The sequence below is a fragment of the Cygnus atratus genome, chromosome 3 (genome assembly GCF_013377495.2).
Source record: "Cygnus atratus isolate AKBS03 ecotype Queensland, Australia chromosome 3, CAtr_DNAZoo_HiC_assembly, whole genome shotgun sequence".
NCBI lineage: Eukaryota > Metazoa > Chordata > Aves > Anseriformes > Anatidae > Cygnus > Cygnus atratus.
Genome location: NC_066364.1, coordinates 54,408,005 through 54,433,316, shown reverse-complemented (window position 1 = coordinate 54,433,316; position 25,312 = coordinate 54,408,005). Strand labels below are relative to the sequence as shown.

The window sequence follows — 25,312 nt, the reverse complement described above, 5'->3', positions numbered from 1 at the left end:
TTCCATTATCCTGAAGCTGCAAATAAATGCTTAGCAAATTAATCTCCTCATTTTTAAGTGCTCAGGAGTCTACTTCAGAATTTGATGGATGTTTATTCAGATTAATAGAAAGGTCTCTTCATAGTGCTTCAAACATACAGTTAGTCCAAGTGAGTGCCAGTAACACTGTGGGTGTAATGTGTTTGTCCTAGCTGTCCTCAGCTGCTAGTAAAGGAACTGACAACTAGTGAGCAGAATAGTTGTTACAGGGGAAAAAAAAATTAAAAAATTATCTTACACCTGAAATTACTGCTAGCAGGGAGAAAAATAAAAAGTAAGAAAAGGCACTTGTTTCATATCTATATATCTCCATTCACTCAGCACGTTCTACTTGTTTTACTGGAGAAATCATTTTGTCAGCTAATTGTGTTTGTAACAATCCTCTTCCCTACAGAGAGGATTTCTGTCAGTGACCTTCATGTTGAGCTATTTTTGTTGGTGGGGTTAACTTAGAATGTAAACCAGAAAGGAACTTGTTACCATGAGGAAGGAAAAACACCACATAACCTTTGTGGAAGTTTTATCTGTGGTCCATATCTCAAAGTCATAAAAACACTTTGAGTTATCTGACTGGTACCTGTGAGAATTGAACTAGGATCTTAAAACAACTTTTAAGATTTAGAGCAAACCACCTACTCTCTGTTTTTTGTCCTTTCTTTTTCTTCTCTTGCAAGTTAATTCAGTATTTATATTTCCTCTGAGTTCCTCTAAATTTCTTCTCCTTACTCCCCTCTTACTTAGTTGGAGCAGATTTGTGTTTTATTTAGGATATAATATTTTATTTAGGTGATGGACTTCATCAGAAAAGAAAAAAAAATCTAACAATCTTTTTAAAACTTCAAGGAATTATTAAGAAACACTGTACAAAATATGATTGTATGATAACTCAATGAGTTAAGATGTTCAATGCCTGCATAGATTTACAAAAGGAGAAACTTAATAAAGATATCTTGTTGAAAAGGATCTCAGAAAAGTTGGCTGAGAAAGGAGCTGAGGAATTGAAGTAAATGCTTGTTTCCTTTCTCTGTTTTTAAATCTTTATCCTGAGACACTGTGGGTAGAATACAGTGGTGAAACAATATATGCCTCACAGCGCCATTACTTCAGTTAACTGAAGAACATGCAAGGATGGAAAGTAACGCGTACTGTTTTCTGTTTGCTACAAGAAACATACACAGACACACACATATGTATATATATGTGTGTATATACATACATGGAATTTTTTTTTTTTTGATGTTAAAACAAGATGTTTTAATCCTCCAGGAAAGGACACTTCCTCCAGATGTGCGCCCTTTTCCAGACAGAAGTCTAGATGGTGGTGCAGAGCAGGAATAGGAGGAATGCTGTTTGGCACCTGCTTTCTGTTCAGATGAATGACAGGATTTCTGAATGCCATGGCATTGTAGCACACTGCAGAAACAGTGAAAATCTTCAATGATGATATTTCTGCTGGAATTTGAGAACTTCTCACAGACATGTGACAAGACTTTGGGCAATCTGGGACTGAAATAAGCCTTTAATTAGAGTTTTTCAGAACCTCTGTTCCAGTTTAAAATTAGTCCTGCTGAGATGAATGCAAATGGAAAACTGTCTCCTCACTATTTTAAAGTGATCTGATCTGTATGTTTCATAACATCTCTGTCACACTAGCAGCCCTCTCTTAAGGAAAACCAGCAATGAGGAATCTGCCACGTCTCCAATAAACTGGCTTAAAACAAACGGTGCCTGGTTAACCTGACAAAAATGTTATGCTGTTACTGAGTTTCGTTTTGTGTTTTCCCACTGTTTAATCTTCCTCATTGTTTTTCAGTGAATCTGAGGAAGTCATATTTTATTCTGGATAAATTAAAAGGAAAAAACAAACAAACAAAAACAATAAAACCAAACCAAAACAACAACAAAAATCTTACATAATTCTATTTGTTTCCCAGTAATATAAGCATCCCTATTTTGCTTGTTTGTTTGTTTTGTTTTTCATTTTGAGTTTCCTTTTTGAAGTAAGGGTAAGTAAATTTTACTGTTTTTGTGTAAGGGTGAAACAGATCACAATAGTGATCTCATTAATACCTTTTTAAGAGACAGTATTACTGGTTACTTTTTCAATGTATTCATTTGTTTATACATCCAAGACTGATGTTTAATCTCTAAGTGTTTCTGTCTCTGTAGGAGTTCATGTCTAATATTACCTACCAAGGAACATGAAATCCATCTCAGCATCACTGCTTCCCAGGATGTAATCCCTCTTCTTATAAATATGGCTATACATGTTATTCCTGGATGAATGATCGTGCATTTTGCTGTGCTAAACTGCTTGTTGTACAACTGCACCTAATTTATCAAGTTAGTTTGATTGCTAAGTACCACTGATATGATGAAATGTGAACTCTCCAAAGTCATTCAGGGTAGAATTCATCTTGTCAAACTTAGCCTATTTAAAAACTGGCCATCCAGGCTGCAGTAGCCATCTAGGCTAAAAAGATAGAGTATCTCTTGAGAGATAACAATAAATTCATATTTATAATGAACAGAATGAACCACAATCTGCAAATGCCTGGTTTTCCTCCATTGTACGTGAAGGCAGATGTGATTTGGTTGGACTTCACTCCTAACTTATAAAGGGATGAAACACATCAGATGATCCCCAGTTTAAAAGTTCTACCCTTGTCCATTACAATACTATTGACAGTTTGTCCTTCTGAACCATGCCAAGAACTTCTTCTGTCTCTCTCCTCTCCTGCAGGTAATAATACTGAAGGAGTAGTAATTTTTGATATTTTAACAAGATCAGTAATACTGTATTGCACTGCCAAGACCAATATTCACGCGGAGATATGTTTTCTCTTCTGGTATCATGCTCACTGGGTTTCTCTTTGTGGTTTCTCAGAATATGTTTTTTTTTCCTGTATTTTTATAAAACGTAAAGTGAAGTTTATGTTTATGAAGAGAGTTTTGGAAACCTGAAATATCTCAGAAGTCCAGTAAGGGTACCAAGAGGTCAAGTGTGCATTGTTCTGAGTGTAACCCTGAAGGCTCACGCACTCTGGAAAGAGTGGGCAGTTCTGAGCTTTGCAGTGGTTGACCTCGAGGTGGCTCACATGCAAGGTACAGCTCAGAGTTTTCTCCACCTGGAATTCAGCTGACACTGTGTTTCTCTCTCATAAATTTCAACAGATATCGGAAGATATAAATGATTTTTAATCAGTGGTAACCTGGGCCAAATTTGAAGCCATGACCAAAAGTAGAGAGGCTTCCTTTCCCACAGGATATGTTTTTTGGATCCTGAAGGTTTCAACCAAAAAAATCAGATTACACACAAAAAAACAAAATCTAGGCCAAAATCTTCCCACGTACATCTATGCAAACCTCATGGATTTCCTGGCCAAAGCCTGATGTTGTGAGACCCAAACCCTAAGACTCTAGCAGCAAAGAAAATAGAAATGTCGTGTATTTATCCACAGACCACTGATTTCCTAATTTTATGCTCATTATCCTAGATTATGAGACATCAGCAATGCTGTCCAATCTTCTTTGGTTGTGAATGTATTATCAACTTCATTGCACACATATACTTTAGATCTGTCATAGGGAAAAAACATCTTTTAAAATTGCCTAAATTACACGCTGAGAAAGTTTCTGTAGATTTAGAAATGAAGTGAGTCTTAATTTGATCAAGATTGGGGATTTTTTTTCAAGGAAAAGCAATACTGTGATTAAAGCACTGGACTGGTATTCTCTCACAAAATTCCTACTTTCTTCTAACAGTGCTTTCTGAAGAAGCATTGAATTGCAAAGGTAAGCCTTTAATAAAGGGAGGTAGGGCACAGTAACAATACAGCAAAACTTAAAATGCAGACTCTCAGCTCCAGGAATAGTATCAATTATGCTGAAAAAGATCTCTCTGTTAGGTAGCTACGTGACAAATCTTCTTCATTGGAAGGAGTTAGTCTTCTTCACCGGAATGCTCAGCAACCATGTCTGGGAATTGGGACGTTTCAGAGAGCCAGTAGAAAAAAGAACCAAGAGAGATGCAAATTTGAAATTCCCTCTCTTCATTGAGTTGGGTGCATGTTTCAGTACTGTAGTTAAGCAGATTTATAAGGATTTGTCATCCACAGTCTGAAATGACTTTAGTTTATCTGTCTCCACTACAGTTTTCTGTATGGATTTCTTGAGTATTGTACATCAGACTGCTGCTGAAAATATCAAATCTATTCTGCAGAGCAGAATCTCCCTTTCCTCTCTGTATGTTGTCTAAGAAATACTGCTTTTCTGGTTTCACATGGGCCTGACTTCCTTGGAGATACAAGCAGTGATTTCACACAGAAAATCTCATAGCCTTTTACCACAGTCACTGCCTTGGTATCTCATACTGGTGACTCAAACCGCATAAGGATAAGAAGGATTCAGAGGCCAAGGGAGCAGCTACCATCGTGACCACTACCATCTCTGAGTGGAGGTAGCCATCTAGGTAGTCAGTTGCTGATCTTTTCAGTAGGCAGAACATTAGGTAGAGATTTTTCGTCCCTGAAGTTTTCGGTAAGGTTATCCTAAACCTCTTTGCTGGATCTGGGATCTCACAGTAAGGACACTTAGGCACACAAGTCACATGCTGAACCACAGAGTCCTAGTTCTCTGAAGTAGACAGTCTGTGGACACCTAGGTCTCTGGCTGCCCAAGGCAGTGGTGAACTGACCTTAGTAACTGAGCTGGTCCCTTCCAATCCTATGTTCTTAAAATAGCACATGAGCATAGGAACAGGATTTCCTTTCTTCTGTACCTTCTTTGTGGAACCCTCTTACTTTTTTTTTTTTTTTTTCCTCCTCGTCACAGACACTCTTTGCATGTTTGCATCATTTCCTGGTGAGGCTTCAGTCATAGCTGGGGCCTGAGGCATTACCGTAATGTAAATTAAAAAATGATCCTGAAAGTTCCTGGAGATGTCTCCAACACCTAGGTGCACAACTAACACACAATTCACTTCATAGCACATAGTCAGATTCATACACATCTCGACAAGTTCAGTTACTGCAGTGGGACCTGTATCATTGAACAGACCTCCAGACTTCACCCACACATTAGCCAGCCTCTAAGAAACATATTACACACCATTAAAGGCTTAGTGAAAATAACAAACTGTCATGCACCAGACCTTGTCTTGTGGACATCAGCAACTGAAGGCAGAAGTTCCCACCCAGCTTTAGGCAACCTTCTCCATGTGGGAGGATGCGATTGGCAAGATGGGGTCACCAGATCAGCACACACACAGCTACAGGAAAGGAATACAGCAAGTGCCACACTCCTGGCCCAGCCAAGCATGGAAAACACAATCCTTGGATCAAGATACCAGTCAACACTGCCTCCCTTTGATGTCATGCAAGATGGGAGGCATCAGCCACAGGTATGCAAACATGAAACCTGAATGCCATCAATCACAAGGGAGCAGCTGCCTCAGCAAACCAGACAGAGCATGGTTTTCCATTTGGCTAAAACAAATAAAATCCAGGAGAGAAAAGAAATAACTGCAAACATAACTAAGTCACAGCTGAACTCTTCGCTGCCAAATAAAGGACAGAAAACATAGGAAAATGACAGCTTTCAGATGCACATTTTATTAAGATTAGTTATTACAACAAAGGGGTGGGTTAGGAACGGAAGGATATTCGCTTTTCTACTTAGAAAAGAATGTGGACTTCATGCTACACAAACAGTTGCCTTTCTGTGAGTTTCTTTGAGACTTCATTCATCATAGCAAGCAACATGCTTTCTGAAAAGCTCCACACATTTGCTCCACAGATGTAGCTTCCATTTCTTATTATCACTTCAGATCAGTTTGTCTGAATCCCTTTGTTATAAGCATTAAGACCTAGATCACGTCATTCCCCAGAGCTAGCTTTAAGGGAAATGTGGATCCCTCACATTTGATGACTGCCCTGGGACTTCCTGGATCTGCAGTTTAGATGTGGAGGGCTGCACGTGTGCTACAAGAGAGCTCAGGAGTGGATGGAAACCTGCTTGATATTTTCCAGTCCTTCTGTCTCAGCTGGCAGAGCCAGTACTCTGTACTATGCTACACTTTAAATAGAAATGCCACAAAGCCAACACTAGCTTAGCTGACGTCTTTTCTTTTCCCTAGTCAGGACCTGATCCAGGAAAACTCTTCAGTTCAGGCTTACCTTTAATAGCTAAATGGTCCATGGAACTTCTTACAGCTCAGCATGTGCTTCAAAACATCTGTGAGAGGCAATTCCACTGGGCACATGTTTATACAGTTGTGTTTTTCTGACAATGTTCATAGACCGTGGTATAGTTAAGAAGGACAGTGACTTCAATGAGTTGGCAGGTCAGGCCCTGACAGTGAGCCTGTTTGGCTCCTTATTTCAGTGGATGGACTAAGACAAGTCAGAGTGAATAATTAAGATGCCCTGTCCTCTATTTATTTAGTTTCATCTCAGAAGCATAATGTTGTAATTAAAATTTTACTTTAATTCTGAATTATTCTGAGTGGAAAATGCAGTCAGTAAAACAGTAACTGGGATAATAAATATCATTTAGTGATACACAATATATACTTGTAGCACTAAATATCAATACTGTGTTTTCTCAGAAAAAGAACTTTCACAGACAGAAAAATATTTGCTCCATACCAATTTTTATAATCTGCCTTCATGAGAAACCTAAAAATCCCAAGATACACATCAGTGTGGTCAACTGAGGTTTGGACCCCTCCTCCTGTGTTCACTGGTGTCCTGGGATTCCTTCCCTGCTCCGCACAACCTACCTTTGATCTAGGACTGCAGAGAGAAGTCAGCCAGAGACTGAAGCACTCCAATCAAAGACTTCCACAGTACTCAGATCACTTTTGCAGCTGTTTCAAATCACAGCAGCCTGTCTACCCAATGACACAGACCACAGAGAGCACACAAGTCTGCGTTCTTTCTCTTCGCTGGTGCCCCATTGACAAGTGGGTCGAATGCAAGGCTTCGCACTTCCTTTCAAAAGCCCTAAACAGGACTGGCTTAAATTACTGAGTACACTTCATACTGCGTGACTCTCACATCACTTACGCTCTGCTGGAAGGACGGACTTGTCAACTTCAAGCAAATATCGTGGGGCAGGAAACAAAAGCTTCCCAAAGGGCAGCCCATGACCCTGGAGCTCACTCCTCGAAAGTCAGAAGTGACGAGGAACAAGCATACTAGGGCAAAAGACAGAGAGTTTTTCTTTCACTTGCTCTGTCCCATAGCTGCAGCAGGGGATCAAGGAGAGAAGCAGCTGCTCAAGCAACAAATAAACGATGTACTGCAGGGTGGGGAGCTGTATGCTAGAGTGAGCAGTTAATATAGTTTGTCCTTCGTTGATAGCGGCTAGTCACATGCATAAAACAAAAGGCAGGGTTTTGTTGGATCCTGGAAGTGTTCAGCATTTCATAAGACTGCAGAGTTTATGTATTTTCAGTTCATCTGAGGTCAGAAGCACATGCCTGCCTTCACTTTTTGCTTGCCCTGCTCACTTACTCCAGATAATGACTTTTCCTGCTCCTTTAATTCTCAGTAGTAGCATAAAGTAGATGAGATTCAGGTGTTATAATTTAATCATTTTAGTTTGTAAAACAAGTGAATCCCCTTTTAAAATGTACTTTTTAATATTGTGAGTTTTTTTAAAATATTTCTGATTTTTGTGTGTGTGTGTGTGCTTTGTGGTTTTTTTTTTCATTATACTCAGTCTGTTAAGCATGTACTGATGAATTACCCTAATGGAGCATTAATGTTATTTATGTTCTTGAAACTGGTTTGTAGTCCAAAATTCTTTATTTTAGAAAGAAAACAAACTATTATTTAGGATGTTGTAGGCTGTTGTTTTAATACTTCACATTTCATCTGCTGTTGTAAAGAATAAGTCTATTTACATTTTTTTTCTGTGTTTAAGGAAAACAAATCTGTCTTTCAAGCTGTGTGCTTTTAATGATAAAATTCTCTTTTGTGCACACGTAAAAAAAGACCTCAAAACAGAAGAGACTGTTCTGTCTGTAGGATAGCACAGTTCTACAGCTGGTTACATTTTAGGATGAAGTGGAACAAGTACTTTCACAGCTATGCAGACCATTTAACAGTAATCAGTAGAGAAGAGAATGGGTTACTGTGAAAGCTGTCTGGAGAATGATGCCCTCTCCACACAATGCTTGCTAGTGTGAGGGGGACAGTTTTCCTCGGCTTTTGTGACAGACACCTGGGAAAAGCTCATTGTTTGACTTTTTAATTAGGGATTGAAAAAAGTGCTGCTACTACCCATTCTCCAACATTAGTTCATGGTAAACTACATAGTAAATACTATGCCAGAAAATTCTATTTGCAGGGTTTGTTTTTTTTTAGTGAAAACATAAAATATTTCAACACAGAAAAACAAATGTATCCTTTTTTTTTTTTTTTTTTTTTTTTTCTCCTCTTCAAATCATGTCTTCTGGGGCCCCTTTGTTAGTGACACAGTAAATATTACGTATGACACTAAACATCTTTGGAACAGTATTCAAAATATAGCTGTGTTGTACCCAGGTATAGAGAAACTTCACTACGTACTTAACCTTGTTTGCATACTTAAATACTAGACAAAGCTTGGTTGAGAGATCAGTGATACATTGCAACCTAGGTAAGCATCTGCTATCACTGGTGAGCCAAATTCTCTTTATATTTTACTTCTTTTTGGAACACTGGGCTTTTTTTGGTAGAAATATCTGGGACTCATTAATAAAGGTTATACAAGAACACATAAATCCGGCTTCCTTTAACCACACACAGAGGCAAATGGTTTTGTTAAATAGCAATTGTCATTTCAGAATGAATGATGATTTAAGATGCATTATGTCATTTTTTTTCATGTTGTGCCATTTGGTCTCTGATCAGTGAGGAGGCCCAGCACTTTCTATGGAATCAATTAACCCTGAGGACTGGTCATAGTTCTAACCTCATGCTTTAATGGAAACCACTGGACTCCTTCTTTAGCCACCTCTAACGTAATGTGCAACTTGAGCCATATATGTGAGCCAGCTGGCCAGGAGAGCAGGATTCCCTCCATTTCTCCATTTGCATTGCTGTGTGAGATACCTGGGAAGCTGAAGCATTGTTTGTGACAGTAATTAAAATACATAGGAGGTGGCCTGCCGGACAGTTAGGTGATCCTTGGCTTCATTACCTTTAACACAATCTAAGAACAGTATGCAAGGTGCTACAGTGAGAAGAAACAGTGCAGTTCTCCAGCCCAGGGTAAATTGGTAGCTGAAAACACTTGGTGACCATCAAAGCCACCCAGTGAAATTCTAACTAAGGGATTTGGCTAAATACACGGAAAGACATAAACATATGAAGAAATAATTTTGCCAATATATACCTGCATAACATTATTTCCATAGTGTCAGGTAAATGTTTTAACTGTTTTTTTGTGGGTTTCTTTTGTTCCGTTTGTTTGTTTTTGTTTTCTATAGTTCTCTTTGTTCCTCCCTTAAATGTGCAATTTTTTTCTAACGTGGTTATGTTTCCCATCTTGGCAAACAGCATGTAATGTGTAATTGTTATGTGTGTAATTTCTGTCTTTATTTGATTTTATTCAAAATAAGTGTTCCAATAGAGCTTCTTAAGTTTTGGAAAGCATTACATTAAAAAAAAAAAATCCAACCAAAAAATTTCCATAATTTGTTGCAAAACACATTCAAGAAAATAATAATAATAATAATAAAAAGCTAAAAAATCACCATTGCCTCACCACACATCACCCCCTAAAACCAGGGGAAAAGTTAAGAGTTTTGCAATATTCTTGAGAGAGACAGTAAATGTGGTTGCCTTCAGACCAAAGACAAAATACATTCCAAAGATGAGCATCCATACTAGCCAGTGACTTCCCAGCAGCCTGGTATTTCTAAGCTAAGCAGGTTCCAGCCTATGAGCCTCACCTAATTGCTGTGATGACAGATTCACACTGGGAAAAAAAAGAGGTGGTCTCTCCAGTAGATGGTTCCATGCCACTCAGTCAAAGCCAAAAAACCTCCCCCACAAACCAGCAGACCAGTGACTTTTAATCTTATGGTTCAGGGCCATTGTAACTCTATAGCCCTGCTCACATCCAGAGGAAATGAGAGTCTGTTGTGGAGAGGAAAGCACGGTGCTACCTACAGCTCACAGCGTGCTCAGCTGATGAGTCGGCAGCAGCTGGGGACTGTGGCAACCTCATTGCCTCTGTCTGCATGCTCACGGGAAGATCTGCCCTCAGCAGATCTGGGTGTCTACTTCTTGTACCTCACTCACTTTAGCCAAATTTTGAAGCCAAATTATTGTTTATTTGTTTTACTGTTAGGGAGCGGTCTTTCTTACCATTTATTTTGGAGATTTTAAAAATATACATCAGTTTAAATATCATATAAGAATGTTTATCTTCTAGATCTCCTACATGTCTTGTATCCTGGAGTTCATTCTCACAGCCACTGAATGAGGTTAAAGCTGACAATGAGAGCAACGTTTCAGAGGATCAAAATTAGCTGTAATATCATAAATATAAATCAGGGTGAAACAGCAGGAAAAGGATGCCAACATACTCATGAGTAGGTTGAACCAGAGACAGGTCAGTGCAGGTGTGACTTAAATCCTTTCTGTCCTGAACATGTCAGCTGTGTATCACGAAAATGAATTTGACTCTCAGTTCACAAGGAAAGGGAAACTGAAAGTGAGGAATGTAACAAGTGACTGCTTAAAATTACCTACAAGCCTGGAGTCCAGAAGGCCTTTCTAGTAATGTTTGGCACTTATAGGTTTAAGCATAGTTGGAATTAAAAATATATATATATATATATATATACTATAAAAATATATACATAATATATATTTTTGATAAGAAATCATATTTCCATTTAATTTGGATCCCATTATAAATGTTAAATAAATCCTTTGTGTTTCAGTAATCTAAATAATCCTTTTTCCTCTTAACCTAGGCTTTTATTGTTGTTCCTGAAAGTATTTAAATTCAGAATATTTTATGGTTCCAAGATCACTGGTTTTATTGACATTTATTCCCTTTATATGAGAATATTATTTTATTTATAAGTGTTTTATTTGATCAAAACCTTTTTTTTTTTTCTTCCCTAGAAGAAAAAGCTAAATAGAGGCAAAAAGCAGGGAAGAGAATATGTCATAATCCCTCTTTGATGAGGTCTACTTCATGTTAACAACGGTGTCAACAACAGAATGCTATAAGCATACTTCTAAAAGTCACAAGCCAATTCTTTATGGCCTTGTTCTTCTCCTCCAAGATACTGTATGAAATGTGGTCTATACTGGACACAGATAAAAGACACAGTTCTTTTGATTCAAGTATGAAAAAGAAACTACTGAAGAGAGTGCTACCTGACAGCAGGGATGGGATCCAGTTCACCTAACTATAGAACACTATAGAAGTTTCAGGTGAGGTGAACTGTGCTCTAGAATCCTTCCCTAAAAAAAGGAACCTAAATGATCAGGTTAGATCACAAGCATCTGTTTGCTCAGATTAAATTTTACCAAAGATATTTGCACTTAAAAGTCTAGTGACACAATGCAAATCTCTCATAGTTGACTTAAACTGGATGGTTAAGTTATAATACTTTTGGTAGAAAAGTCTTTGTTTGTTTGTTTTTAAACAATATAAATAATTACCATCCAAACAGGTAAACAGGTTAACTCTAGAAGAATAAGTTTCACTAAAATTCTTTGTTTATCTATTTATTTTTATTTTTATTTATTTATTTATTTATTTTCAGTTCTGATGGCTTAAAGATTTTTCTACTTTTGAACAGTTACATTCTCCCACAGGTTTGACATTGAGTCTGGCTGTGGACAGGGCACCAGGTTCTTGAGTTGAAAGCTGAAAGCTTTAAGTGATTTGTATCAGGGAGGAACTAGCCCCAACACTGTCAGGTCTATGTTCTCCTTCAGGCTTTTTTTTTGCCTCTTCGTATCATAATTTTTTTAAAGCAGGAGCAATTTACCTAGCACAGATCTTAGTATTAACCAGCTCCTGCTCTGATGCTACAAGTAATAAAAAGTATATCCACAAAAAGTTTTTCAGCCCTTATTGCTCCACTTTTCCTGCAATCCCCCTGGCCAGCACAATGTATTTGAATACCCATTTTGTTATTGCAGGTTGCATAGAGGCCAGTGGCAGAACAGGAAACAGGGAGTGGGTCTCCTGCTATTAAAGCCGCTCCTCTGTCCACCGTGTTGCATTGTCCGCACAGAAGCTTTTCTGTACTAAAGTAAAAAGAAAGAAGATGGTAACTTCTCATTTGTGTGGTCATAAGACTTTTCCAAATTCCTCCACCCTGTTTTTGTTCTCATGGGACGACATATTCAAACCCAGAGCACATTAATGTCAAGCAAAGCAAGGAAAGAGTTAAACGTTTGTGATAGGAAGAGTCAGAGGCAACTGTTGGTGGAGCCACCTGGTACCCATTAAGGAGTAGTTATGACAGAGGAGTGAGAGATAAAGTAGGAAAGTTTTATAGCGTAGGAGAGAATGTGTAAGAGGCAGTGCTGGGTTAGTTGTAGAGGTAGTAAGCAAAGCCAGGTGTTTGAAGCTATTAAGAGAGAAAAGATTTATAGGCCTCTTCAACAGACAAAAAGCTACTTTCTTCTTCTGCCTGTAGATAATGAAATACTGGTTGGGCCTAAACCAGCTACGTGCTGATGTGGAGAAGATACCAAAGTAGTTAGTGTGAAGGTGACTGGATCTTTGCTTAAGACTGTAACAATGATCCTAAGTCAACCTTCCATGGAGGGGCTTACAGGTGTTCCAGGACATGCCCTTCTCTGTCTTTCTTGTTAACCTTTGAGCATTTAAATTTTACAAGAATCTGAAGAATACCCTTGTCTGACCAGTAAGCTGGTATTTTTTAGGTAATAAAGCTGGCTAAAAAGACTGTCTGCTAACTTCTCCTTTTGCAAGATATGTCTTGCCCTGAAAAAAATGTTTCTCAGTTTCTATTAGAGCAGGTTGGATTTTATTAATCTTTATTCTCAGTTGCTAGGTTGTCTGATACTTCTTTCTTCTGTTTTCCTGTTTGTGAAATCAAAATCTATGGTAAGCAGTACATAAATCATAATGGATAATTAATTCATTAAAAAAAAAAAAAAGACCTTTTGAATTTGGATGTTAATTTTCCCTTCTAAATAAGGTATTTTTAGTTGTGACACATGGCTTAAAATAAGACTGCTGAGTTGTCCTTCAATGATCCTACTGCAGGACATCAATTGTAACAAGTTGGGGTAGCAAAAATGGCTCTGGGTGTCCACTTCTGCCATGCAGTCTCCATGACAGGTAGCAGTGTTGGAGCTTCAAGAGGAAGGACAAACCATTACTTCTTGCCTTGCTCTAACCTGCATACCAGGATCCTCTTCCTTGAGTCAGCCTTGCAGATGTGGTAACAAGTAAGTGGCCAGCTGGGGGAAAATTTGTTTGCCTTAGAGGGTTAAAATGCACAGTGACTGCATTGAATTTAAATAATACAACCTAGATTTACATTTCTTGAGTTCTGATAGGGAAATGTACATGTGCATTGTCTTTGTGGTAAAAATGATCAAAATGCAAACTCCTAAATTTATGTGTTTTCCTCTACTCATTTCTTCTGTGGCATAAGTATTGTTGTCAGAGATGCTGTTTTGTTCAGTGGTCATTTGGCAACTGTGAGTGCTGAAAACACAAAGCACAATAGCAGACGTGCTGGAGCACTTATCTGTTCCCATGATCCTCTGATGAGCTATTAAGCCCATACATCTTAATGCCAGCAGAACTGGAATAATTTTAGGAATAGGTTTTGTAACACGATTTCTGGGGAAGAGGGAGGAGCAGAGCTGAGAAGATTGAATCTGTCCGGGGTGAGTATACTAGCTGTTCTTTGCACAGCCAAAATGCATTGGGCAAGTGACTTTCATTTGTGTGTGTGGACTGCCAGCAGTTTCTAAACAGGTATGCTGGAGCCTTGTAGGGACCCTGTTCCTTCCTCTTCCCTGTGCAGTTTTCCTGCTGTTGGTCAAACTTTTTTATGTTAGGGGCTAGCTGAAATGATTTGGTCTCTAATTAACTAACAGTAAAGTGGTTCAATGAAATACTGGCAGTAGTTCTGCATAATACTGGTTTAACAACTCACTGGTAACTTAGGTGTTTTTCTGAGTGGAAAGTCTGAAGAAAGCCTGCATTTGCTATTAGAGTATCTCTGACATGCCCTGGGTTTCAGAATGTGTAGGGTTTTTTTTTTTTTTTTTTTTTTTTTTTTTTTTCCCTAGTGGTTTAAAAATACAAGTGTGAGAGCTGGCCCGACCGACCAGCAATGACAAGGTTAAACTATGGATGTTTAGGAAATTCGAGCAGGCTGCCTGTGCCATAACAAAGCAATGCTGGCTGTGGCTACCTGTTTCAGCAGACTTCTCCTGTTCTCCACGGGGCTCAGGGACTCAGCTGTGCCCTGCAAAGCTTCCTGTTTACGATCGCGCATCCTCCGAAAACAGCGCACGCTCTGCTTCCCACATCTCTGAAGCCATACAAGGATCCAATAACATCCTGTGACTTGCCGTCACTGCAGTCCTTGTTTTTCTGAGAACTGACGGGAGAAGGCTCTCACAGGATTGTTAACAATTGGTCATCACCTTTTGGATGTGTCAGACTGCTGAGGACTCCAGGCTTAACTGACAAGGAAACAATATCAGCAAAATGTTTGGCCTTTGTTCCTGACATATATTGGTTCACAGTTTATTGCGGCAGTTAGTGCGCTTCCTATGTGGAGGAAACATTTTGATTTGAGGCTGGATGTTACGTAGCCTCCAGAGCACTGGCTGAACTGGGACAGTAGCATGGTTCAGTACTGAATGGTCTTGGCAGTTGCACAGCTTGCCTGTCCTGGTCATCTCCTCATGGTTACAGCCAAGGTATGTGCACCATCTGGATCCTGACAGCACCACAGCCTCCTTGAGGAGAAAAAAAATCTGGTCTCCAGCTCCCTCCAAAGAGGAGCCCGGATTAAAATTTCGTTCCTCCCATTTCTTCCTCTGCTCTCTGCCCTACAAAGCATGCCTGTTGTCCTCAGTGGTTACTTAATAGCACTCAGGAGGGAATGAACTGGCAATGATGAACTGGAATTTAAAGAGTGAAATCCTCCCTAGTATTAAAAAAAAAAATAAAAATATAAAAATTGAGCTATCTGGTACTGCAAGTAATAACCCTTTTCTTCTGGGAGCTGCCTTTGTGTCATCAACAAACAAACAAACAAACAAAGCCGAGCACGCTCTTTTTTCAAACGCTCCTGATTATGTAACCCAAACCCTACCCCAGGCTTGCACCCAGTTTTCAAGGGAAGAAGGCTGGTGCAGCAGGCAGCACCACCTCCTGCGGCTCCCTGTGGCTGGGCAGGGAGCTTCACTGCCTCTGCCCCTAGTCCCGAAAGTGGTGGAGTGCTGGTGTCTCCATGTTTGTGATATGTATCATGTGGAGAGAAAAAAAAAAAAAAGAAAAAGGCGGAATTTGGCCTTAATGAACAAATCTAGCTTTGCCATGTACCATTGAGATTGCATGAGGTTTGGAATTCGTATGGCTCTTGTTTAAAGGTTACGTCTAATTAAGGCTCTCCAAACATTTGGGATTGTAGATTCCTCATAACCTTTCCATTGTTCTTGAAATCAAAATAGCAGCAGCCTCAACCACGCATACCATATCATTAACAGGACTGCAGTTTAAAAGAAAGACTATAATTTGCACACCACTAGATAAAATGTATACTCTAAAAATTCTTTCCAACATATGAAAAGATTCAATAAGAGGTAGAACTTAACAAAAATAAAGTTGCTATAAGTCTCAAAGACCAATCTCTTATGAAGAAAAAAATATTTTCAAATACAAAAAATCTGAAGGTAATACTCTTAAAAGAAGATTGAATTCATACAAAAGCCAAATCTACTGCTAAAGGAGAGTAAATTCTTCTTCAACGTACAGTTAAAATTAATACAACAGAAAATGAACTGTAAGTTATGGATAAATTAATTTCCTTATTCCCCAAGTAAAATCAGTAATAAAATCAAATAATAAACCAATCCTTTTTTCCCATACATATTCTCAAAAATAGACAACGGACAGAATTTGTGTGAAAAAAGGGCTTTGGGAAAAGCAATGAGATGTTGCCAGAATTCATTAACTCTACCAACTTAATTTTTTCCCCGTCCATCTGGAATACACATACACACTGGCCTTCTCACTGAAAAATTGTTTCCACACGTGCACATACACACACATAAAGTCAAACAAAAAGAAACCCAAAGGGGCAATGCAATTACCTGGCACATGCCTTGGAATTTTAATGTATCTTTCTTGTCTGTCTTTGTGTACGTATGCAGTATGTTTGTAGGACCAGAAATATAAACTTTCTTCTTAAAAACTTTACTTAGTCCATTGCTGGAATGCTGGCGCATTATCAAGCAATAGATTTAGTGTCATGTTGCTTTGTTGACACTGGGTTTTTGATACTACCACTGGCAAGGTAGGACTTAATTTGCTAGAGTGATCTTGCATGGGAAGCTTTCTTTTTGCTTGGAGGGAATTTTAGACACCAGCGTAGTGTTTTGTCTCACAAAGATGTATTTCACAAACTGTGTGACTGAGGTATATATATTTATTTCTGTGGGACTGCTATGAAAGCAGTTATCCTGTTGCCAGATCACAGTAAGGACAAAGGTGACTCAAGTTCCCTGTGAATTTTGCTGTGACTGAGCACCCTAGGTAATTCAGGAAAAGTCCTGCCCAACAGCATCCCACGGCTATTGTGTGATTGTGATTGAGTCAACAAAAGGCTCTGACCCTGAGTGAATTTACACAGGGCCAAAATAAACTTATCAGTCTCAATAACCTTCACACTTCTTTCTTCCTTCCTTCTATTTCAAAGCATGCTTGTTGCACTCTGTGGTAGCACAGATGCTTTCTGAGCCTCAGTGACCTTCCTTTCCCTTTCTAAATCTCATTATCATATTTCTTCCTCAATCCAAAATTTTATTTACTCTGTGGATCTTGCTTCCACAAGCTCTTGAATAGGGCCTTAGCTCTTACATCTTTAGGATGGAACAACTACCTGTAAAGGGATGCAGACTGGCGCTCATAGGGCTTGCTCATCTCAGAAAAAAAAAAGCTTGGAAGAGACCTACAGCTTCACATTTACAGGCATCGGTCAGCCTCTAGTTTAAAGCAGATTCATTTATATTTGTCACCCCAGATCTTAGGCACTGTCCTCTGAAGTATAAAGGAAAACATACCTGCTCTAACTGCTGGTCTGCCCATTTCCACGATCCTCTTTTTCTTGTGAGCCATCAGGTTACTTCAAAGACTGAAACATTGCCATTGACTTCGGTTATTTCCAAGCTTCAGTGATTACTTAATTTTACAATAAAGCCAAAAGGAAATGTATGCAATCCCTAACTAAAAATTAATAATAACCCTCGTAATTTTACCAACTCAACCTGATATTAGGGCTATAAATAAACTTAGCTGTATTTATTCGTGCTCAGTACACTGCACTATGGACACTGGTCTTCCTAAATCTCATTGGTATCCGTTGCCTGACTCCTTCACTGAAGCTACAAGCACTTCAGCAGGTAAATTTAGCATCAGCTGTAAAACTCAGACTGTCTAGATTTGAATGATCCGTGGACTTTAGCACAGGCTTCAGACAGATGTTCATTTGTGTTCACTGTATTCACTACATGGAGAAAACAAATGCCACAAAGTGAACCAGTGAGTTATGCAGTGTTCAGTAACAAATATTATGTTAAAGAAAACCTTTAACAACAACAAAATAATGTAGAAATGAAGTTATGGAGGTCTCTACCAATCCTTTTCCCTTTCAGCTGACAGTTCAAACTCCATACCAGGAAGTAGGTGTATTCTCAGTGCTAAATTTGCTCTGCAATGCTAATTAAACACTCTCTGGAAGAGATGTCATCCTTGGGGAATAGCTGTTAAACTGAGGTCATGTCTGCACATCGCTGTTATTTGCCTATGCTTCACTTTTATTTAAAGAATATGGAAATAAATGATGACATCCTGGTCAATATTTCCTGCCCCTGCTAAGCATTTTCTTCCATTTAGGACTGTATCAGTGAGTTTTCTGACTGCTACATTTGCCACAGTAACATGCTACTCTACAGTATTTTACACAATGTTTTGTTGAAAGTTTTGTACATCTAAGACACAACATCTGTGGTATCTGAGCACAACGTGATCAAATAGTACTCACTAGCATGTAGGTAACCCCACTGACTCTTATCTGAATATGGGCTTCTCTTTTAGCACAGTCCTTTCTCTCATACTGCATCGCAGATAGTGGCAATGTTTCCAGAAACTATTCCTCTTTTTCTGATAATAATAATGCTACTACTATCTACATTGTGGTTTTTTTTGTTTGTTTGTTTGTTTTAATTTTCTCTCTTTAGATACCAGTGGGACCTGCATTTAAAGTCCACGTCTACTAACATTTATTTTATTTTTTTTAGGAATTTAGGCCTTGCATTTAAGAAAGCATTATTGCAGACTCTAAGCAATGTAGGATCTGGTTTTATTTGTGATATCCAGCAGCTCCTCAGTTCCTCTCCAAATATATGCAGTATTTATAAGCCTTGTGTTTTACTGGGGTAAATTATATCCTACTGACAGCCTATTGTCCCTGCTACTTGTCAATGGACTCCCTTTGGTAATTAGTTCATTCTCTCTCTTTCTGTTCCTGAGGCAAGTTTAGCTGAGGATTATGCTAGATTTATCATAAAAATTTCTTTACAGCTTCTCCCAAGGTGAAGGAGTCTTGGTGGGGCATTTGTCATAGGAGTTTCCAGAAGTCCAGAGACTGTGCCTATACAGACAAAAAAAAAATAATAAAAATAAATAAATAAATAAAATGTCCCCAGTGAAAAAAGATGAATCAAAAATATTGCCCTGACCATTTCCTGCCATGCAAGCAAACACCAGCCAGACTAATCTAGAGGATTATCAAGTGGGAGCAAGTGTCAGCTCCACAGCAGCCTAGCAGAGGAAAGGAATTCACCCAGATTAGCTCCTCTGGCCATTTACTTTGTAATATGGGGCAATGGCGAGCACTCTACAGCTATCATGAAGAGATGTTGTTTTAGCGTATTTAAGAATAAGGAATGGAAGTGGGAAGTCAAGGAGTAAGAATGCTCAGGTAGACTGAGTGCTCAAAATTTCTCTCTGTCATCTGCAGTATGAATTTGATTATGTAAAGCTTAGCCATCCAGCTGATTGAGGTTACTTTCTCAGCTTAAGTTGATATTCCAGAGATAAAGACATCCCAGAAGTATAAAGATTCCACTGAATTTTTATTGTTTTCCCCATGATCTATGAATGAAAATCTCATCAAAATTAGTGGGAGTTGCATGTATCCAAATCACTAAGAAGGAAGCCCTTCCAGCCCCTCATGTTACTGACAACATTAAAAATGTAAATTCTTAATTCTTAACTATTTTCTGGTCTGTTGATTTCCAGACTCATAACCTGTGACAGATAATTCTGTCACAAGAAGTGTCAGCAACACTGAGGGAACACTTCCAGCTTCTGCTTATATTATTCTTTTACTTTTCTCCAATTTGTTTTCAAACTTTTAACACGGATGGATACTCTTAGAGAAAGAAACTTGGAATTTGACTTTTTTTTTTTTCTTTCTTTAACATTTTAACCCCCAGTGAAAGATCTAAGTGGACAGACACTTGAGAAATGATAAATCAGGCTATAGCAATTACAAAACAATATCTTAAACTTATATGACTCAACTCTACGAAGGCATCATAAACCCATCCAGCAGAGAAATTTCTCCCCAAGAACATGACAAACGATTAATTGGGATTCCAGATCTCTAGTTTTCAACCTGCACATTTTTGCATTGTGACTTGTTTATGCTTCAGGCTCAGTCTTTCCAGTCGTAATTCCATGCTGTGATGACTGGACCCAATTAAAAAAAAAAAAAAAATCTTCTGTGGTGAGAGTTAACAACCCGGTATCTTCCCAGCTGCTGAAGGTTAAGTTGCCTCTTCCTTTCTTACTCTAATTTAGTGCCACTGAGACAAGTCTGTGAGTTCTGTAAAGGAAGAGAGATTTATAACACGTGGTAAAAAATTAGTTGTTACTCCATTCAATTACATATTTTTTTGAGATTGATCTACTCCCCACTGAAGTCAGTGGGTGGTTTTTCCTCTGAATTCAATAGCTTTTCGACTGAGCCAAAATGAAGGAATGAAGCACTAGGACACTACAGCACTAGTAAAGGGCAGAACAGTACATTAATAGCATGTGTTTTTTCATCATGATTGGTGTTTCAGACTGCTAAAGCACTGCCTCTCCCCATATCATAACAATATGGTGATATTGGTGATACAAATAACAATAACTGGAAAAATATAAATTATTTCAGTGTTTTTTCTTCTGTTGATTTTTGCTAGATGTATCCCAATAGTGCATGCCAAATTGTGACTCAGTTTCAATGTTTAAGTAAATTCATAGAAGGCCTGTTCTGTAAAAAACAGAACAACGCAAAACAAAACAAAACACATCTTTAGTACTTTTTTTGAAAATAATCACCTAGCTTTTCCAAAGTATCTGTGTACTTACAACAAGTGTTTTTTAAATTCTGATAGTTATATGCCAGCACGGACACATATTCAAACCCAAACAAATGTCATAAGAATTTCCCTTGATAGTAGCTCATATATCTTAATATCTGTTAATATTAGTCATCTGCACATTTAAGTTTTGTTAAATGTACAAACTCTGTGGAACTCCACCCTTATTACAACATCAGTTTGTAGTCTCAACAATTTTTTGTGTTTTGAGGACATACTATTAGGCTAGTGGCCTATAGAAAATATTATTTGCATAATGGGAAAAAGTGAAGAGAAAAAGAATCATAAAATTTTTCAGACACTGAGGTAGCTTAGTCAATGCATAGGTATTTATTTGTTTAATTGAATTTACTGGGAAAAAGTCAAACCTTGAAAAGTTAGAAACTAATCACGCTAAGGTCATCTTCGCAATGTAAATTTATACTTCATAGTAAAGCCTTACAGATATGATCAAATAACACTCTCTTGTAATAAAACCATTCAATTCAGAAGATGTATAGTGCTCCAGGGATGAAAGAAAGTTGTACAATTATGGCTATAAGACAAGTGGTGACATCAGACTGGTTGCTCCAACTAAATAAAGTATACACCAAACAGTGGTAGGTCAGTGCCAATGACAGGAAGGAGCCAGAAAGTGGGACAAGATGTTACTTGATGCCTGCTGAAATCTCTCACTGAAAAGGGACTAAAGTTCCTACATGATGGTATGCAAGAAAGAGATACTTTTTGACCCTGAAGTTTGGATAGTTTTAGTACACTTGAGATTGCAGAGGAAAAAAACTTAGTTCCCTGGTTAGCTTTCCCATTTCCACATCCTGGTTATCCATACTCCATGATGTTTAGTGTTTCTGTGGATTTTTTTTTTTTAACAAACAAACAAAAACACTAATTCTTCTCAAGAGAAAATCCTGGTGTAGTTTATAAAGGGACTGCTGCTTATATGAAATACGGATAATATTTCACTTAAGATTGCTGCTTTCTGTACAGTTTCATTTTCCATCACTACTCCCAGGAGCACTGTGCCCTCCAATACCCACACAAGACACCAAGATATACTTCAACATACCTGCAACTTACAACATGAAAACTCTACCTGTATTTCCATATGGAGCCCATGGAGTCCAGAAGACACTTCAAATTTCATGTCCTGTGACCATGGTAGATGGGACTAGCTCTGAGTAATTTGAATTTGAACAATTTTGCACTACTTGGTCTAGGGATGAATGGCCTTGAACCAGAGGTACAAGTTCTGGAGTAGACTGGAAAGCTAAAGAAATCGAATTAATCTGAATATATTTTAGAGAAAGAATCATCTGGATTTAGCAAAAATCTTTGTGGAAAAGGCAAAAACTGACAGTAGGAGGCAACAGGGTTTGTCTACCCTTCAAAATACATCGATTTAACCATTCATGCAAATGAACAGGGCTAAAACCTCACTGGTATGTATGAAATGAGAAAGAACTTCTTGTGTGATATCAGCATAAAAATATTTCCTGCATCAGAAAAAGCAGAACAGAATTAACATAACTGGAAAAAAACTGTGGAAAGAAGAGAGGAAAACCAAGATGTATCTCTGTGGAGCTGGAACTGGGCCTCCCAAGCCTTTACTTTGTTATGAGTAGCTGAGATATATTCCACCTCACTTCACTTCTAGAGGAAATTACAAATCCTTACAAACCCCACAATAGTCATGCAGCATCAAATATTGAAAATCTGAGAAATCTCGATGCCTCCTGGGGTATTTCTAGATCTCACTTAATGCCTGACTCATGATGGCAATTATCCTTTCTATGCTAGGGGTATGGTAACTAATTAAGTGGGCTCATGAAAGCACATTCAGAATCTGGAAGGAAAGCATAACTGATGTGATTATATTCCTGACATATTCCTCAGTCCAATGCAAGCTTAAAGCAGTTCAAGTCAGGAGTCTGAATGACTGAATCTGAATGACTCCTGAAATCGAGTGCCAGGGATTGAAAGTACCGTAGTTTAACGTACCGTTTATTTTAAAATATATGGTTCTTTGGAGGAGTCGTTCTTTGTATTTTATGATGTTTGGAGGCAGAGTTGTCTAATGACTGCAACTAAAAGCTATCTGGGTTATAAGTACAAGTGATCTACTTAAACATTGTTCAGTATGATGGAAGACTGATGGCTACCTTGATTCATAGTCTGCCGAGTTAAAAGAAGGGCAGTGGACTGGACCTCCTGGAAACCAAATAAGCTGCACATCCTGAGCAGACCCAAAGGCCAATGCTAGCAAAAGTTCTGCTTGCACCCTCTGTTGAACTCTGAGTCCCTGAGAAGGAGGATAGTCAAAGCACCTGTGCTCCTGATACTAACTTAACTTCAACTTCTTATCATACCTTTACATTTTTCCTATGTTCTTTTTCCTAACAAAAAGGGAAGGGAAGGGAAGGGAAGGGAAGGGAAGGGAAGGGAAGGGAAGGGAAGGATTGCCATTTGTGTGTATATGGCATAAATACTTACATCGTATATAAACTTCTTGTTCTCTGAGCATATATTTGTGTATGTTCACCAAAATTTGTAGCTCTTTGAAGCTTTCTGATTTTTTTCCTTTAACTTTACACTTCTTTTATCTTTTCTATTTATATATATAAATATAAAAGTAATATTCCTACCCCACCCCTACACACACTCACTCTCACACACACATACACGAACACACACACTCAAAATATAACAAGTTACATTTAAAATGGAAGAATGCTACAACTCATCTGAATCCTTTCAGAAGCAGAAATCTCTCTTGTCCAAGTATTCAGATCATGGGATCACACTGTCACATGCAGTTTATGTGGCCGATTGTACCTGGATAACTTCACAGCCTTTTGCCAAAGACCTTAAACTTTTTTAATACTATCATTAGAAGTTTTCCTCAGCACATAGGTGTCAAACACTTCAGAGTTTCAAGTACTTTCATTACTCATCTCTTACAGTATGTTCTACTCTGATGCACCCTTCTGAGGACAAAATTATATAAACAAATAAAGCCCACATGTAACAACATGTATTGAGAGACTCAAGACTATAAAAATATGCTTTAGCTACTTATGTTAATAGATTTTTAGCCAGTCCTTAAATGTGTCTGCAATTGCTACTGTCCTCTCTGAAATTATAGCCCTCTATTTGACTCAACTATTTAGTCTTTTGGAAGTTTGACACCAATTTCTCAATTCAATTATTTGGTTCCATGGCACTCCTACAAATTACTCAAATTCTAAAGCACAGAAGCACATTCACCTGCTTGAAATACTACATTGGCTGAAAATATAGAAAGCTTTCTTTTCAATAAAACTGTCACCTTTGGGAAGATGACAAGCCATTCCTTTTCCTTCTCTTCTTACAGACATAATTCTTCTTTTCATTCATTTCATACTGTATGTTATCCTCTTGTGTTCTAACTGAACATTTTAAAATGTTATTGCATAACTACATTCAGAAAAAGTTTTGCCTCTTGTAACAGAACAAAAGTAGATTTCGAAGTAAAGAAGGAGTTGCCTACTATTATGGTCCTTACTGCAAGTGTCATTTATTTTACATGAAAGAATATTTCAGTCTTCTGAAATCAGGATAATGATTTTAATCCACGTCTTTTGGTAATGGAGGCTGAGCTATTCAGAGCTATCTAGGGTATTTAGCTACAAAACAGCAATTAAATTAATGGGAATTACATGGCTAAACCTTCTGTTTGATACTCAGTCATAGCATCTGCTGCAAGATCCTAAACACTGGAAAAGCTGCAGTCAGCTTTGGAACTGGCTGGATTGCTTAGCCTTTCCACTCACCTCAAGCCTTGCTGGGCAAATGGTGACAAAAGCCTTGACATAATTGCTGTGTTTTCCATTTGGCAATAAAGTGTGTAAATAATTTCATGTTGTTACTAGGGCTTCGTGCTTATAAATCTTGCCTGTCTTTACAACTGGAGAATTAAGGTAGTAACCAGGTGGAAGACTGTGAATTTCCTACTGTTCTGAAATTAAGAAGAAATATTCATACAGGTATAAAAGAAATCGGAAAAAAATGTTGAAGAGAGAGCTCTGAATCACAGTACAGTGCGTTTGAATGTAGAAAATTGAGAGCTGCAGATCATTAGTATCTCTAAAAGCTCTGTCCTTCTTTTTGTCTGTTTCCTCACATTTGAGGATTATGGCTTTGTCTTTCTGGAATGGAATAATCCAGTGCAGGCAGGTCAGATACCGCCCTCCTATTTTCAGTTATTGTTATAGGCCTGAAAGTGAGCCCAGAAGGAAAACAGAAGGGAGTTAGAAAACATCCAGCCAAAATAATAATATTCTTTCACATTTGTCTAAATACTTTCAAATGTTACAGCATTCACTGCTTTGCTGCTAGAACATGCTGATACACAATGGACACTGATACAACAGGGCCAGGATTTCATTCAGACTCACTGGGGTTCTCCTTGTTTTGGGTATGAGCCAGTTCCCAATAGAAATGTAAGAAACACTTCCACCCCACAGGAATCAGGGGGAGGTGGTCAAGGGCCTCCAAGGAAGGGATCACAGGGAGAAATCAGTGCAAATTCTTTCATTTCCCTATGGGTTGGCACAACCATG

General features: G+C 38.3%; 1 long non-coding RNA gene across 1 annotated transcript in view; it reads right to left on the bottom strand.

Annotated features, from left to right (window-relative positions):
- Positions 1-19,790: 19,790 nt before the first annotated feature.
- The window catches only part of LOC118243968 (uncharacterized), a 76,832-nt gene continuing 71,310 nt past the window's right edge, over positions 19,791-25,312 (bottom strand). The window contains exon 4 of the long non-coding RNA XR_004777405.2: positions 19,791-20,173. This is a non-coding gene — a long non-coding RNA (uncharacterized LOC118243968). The remainder of the gene's footprint in view (positions 20,174-25,312) is intronic.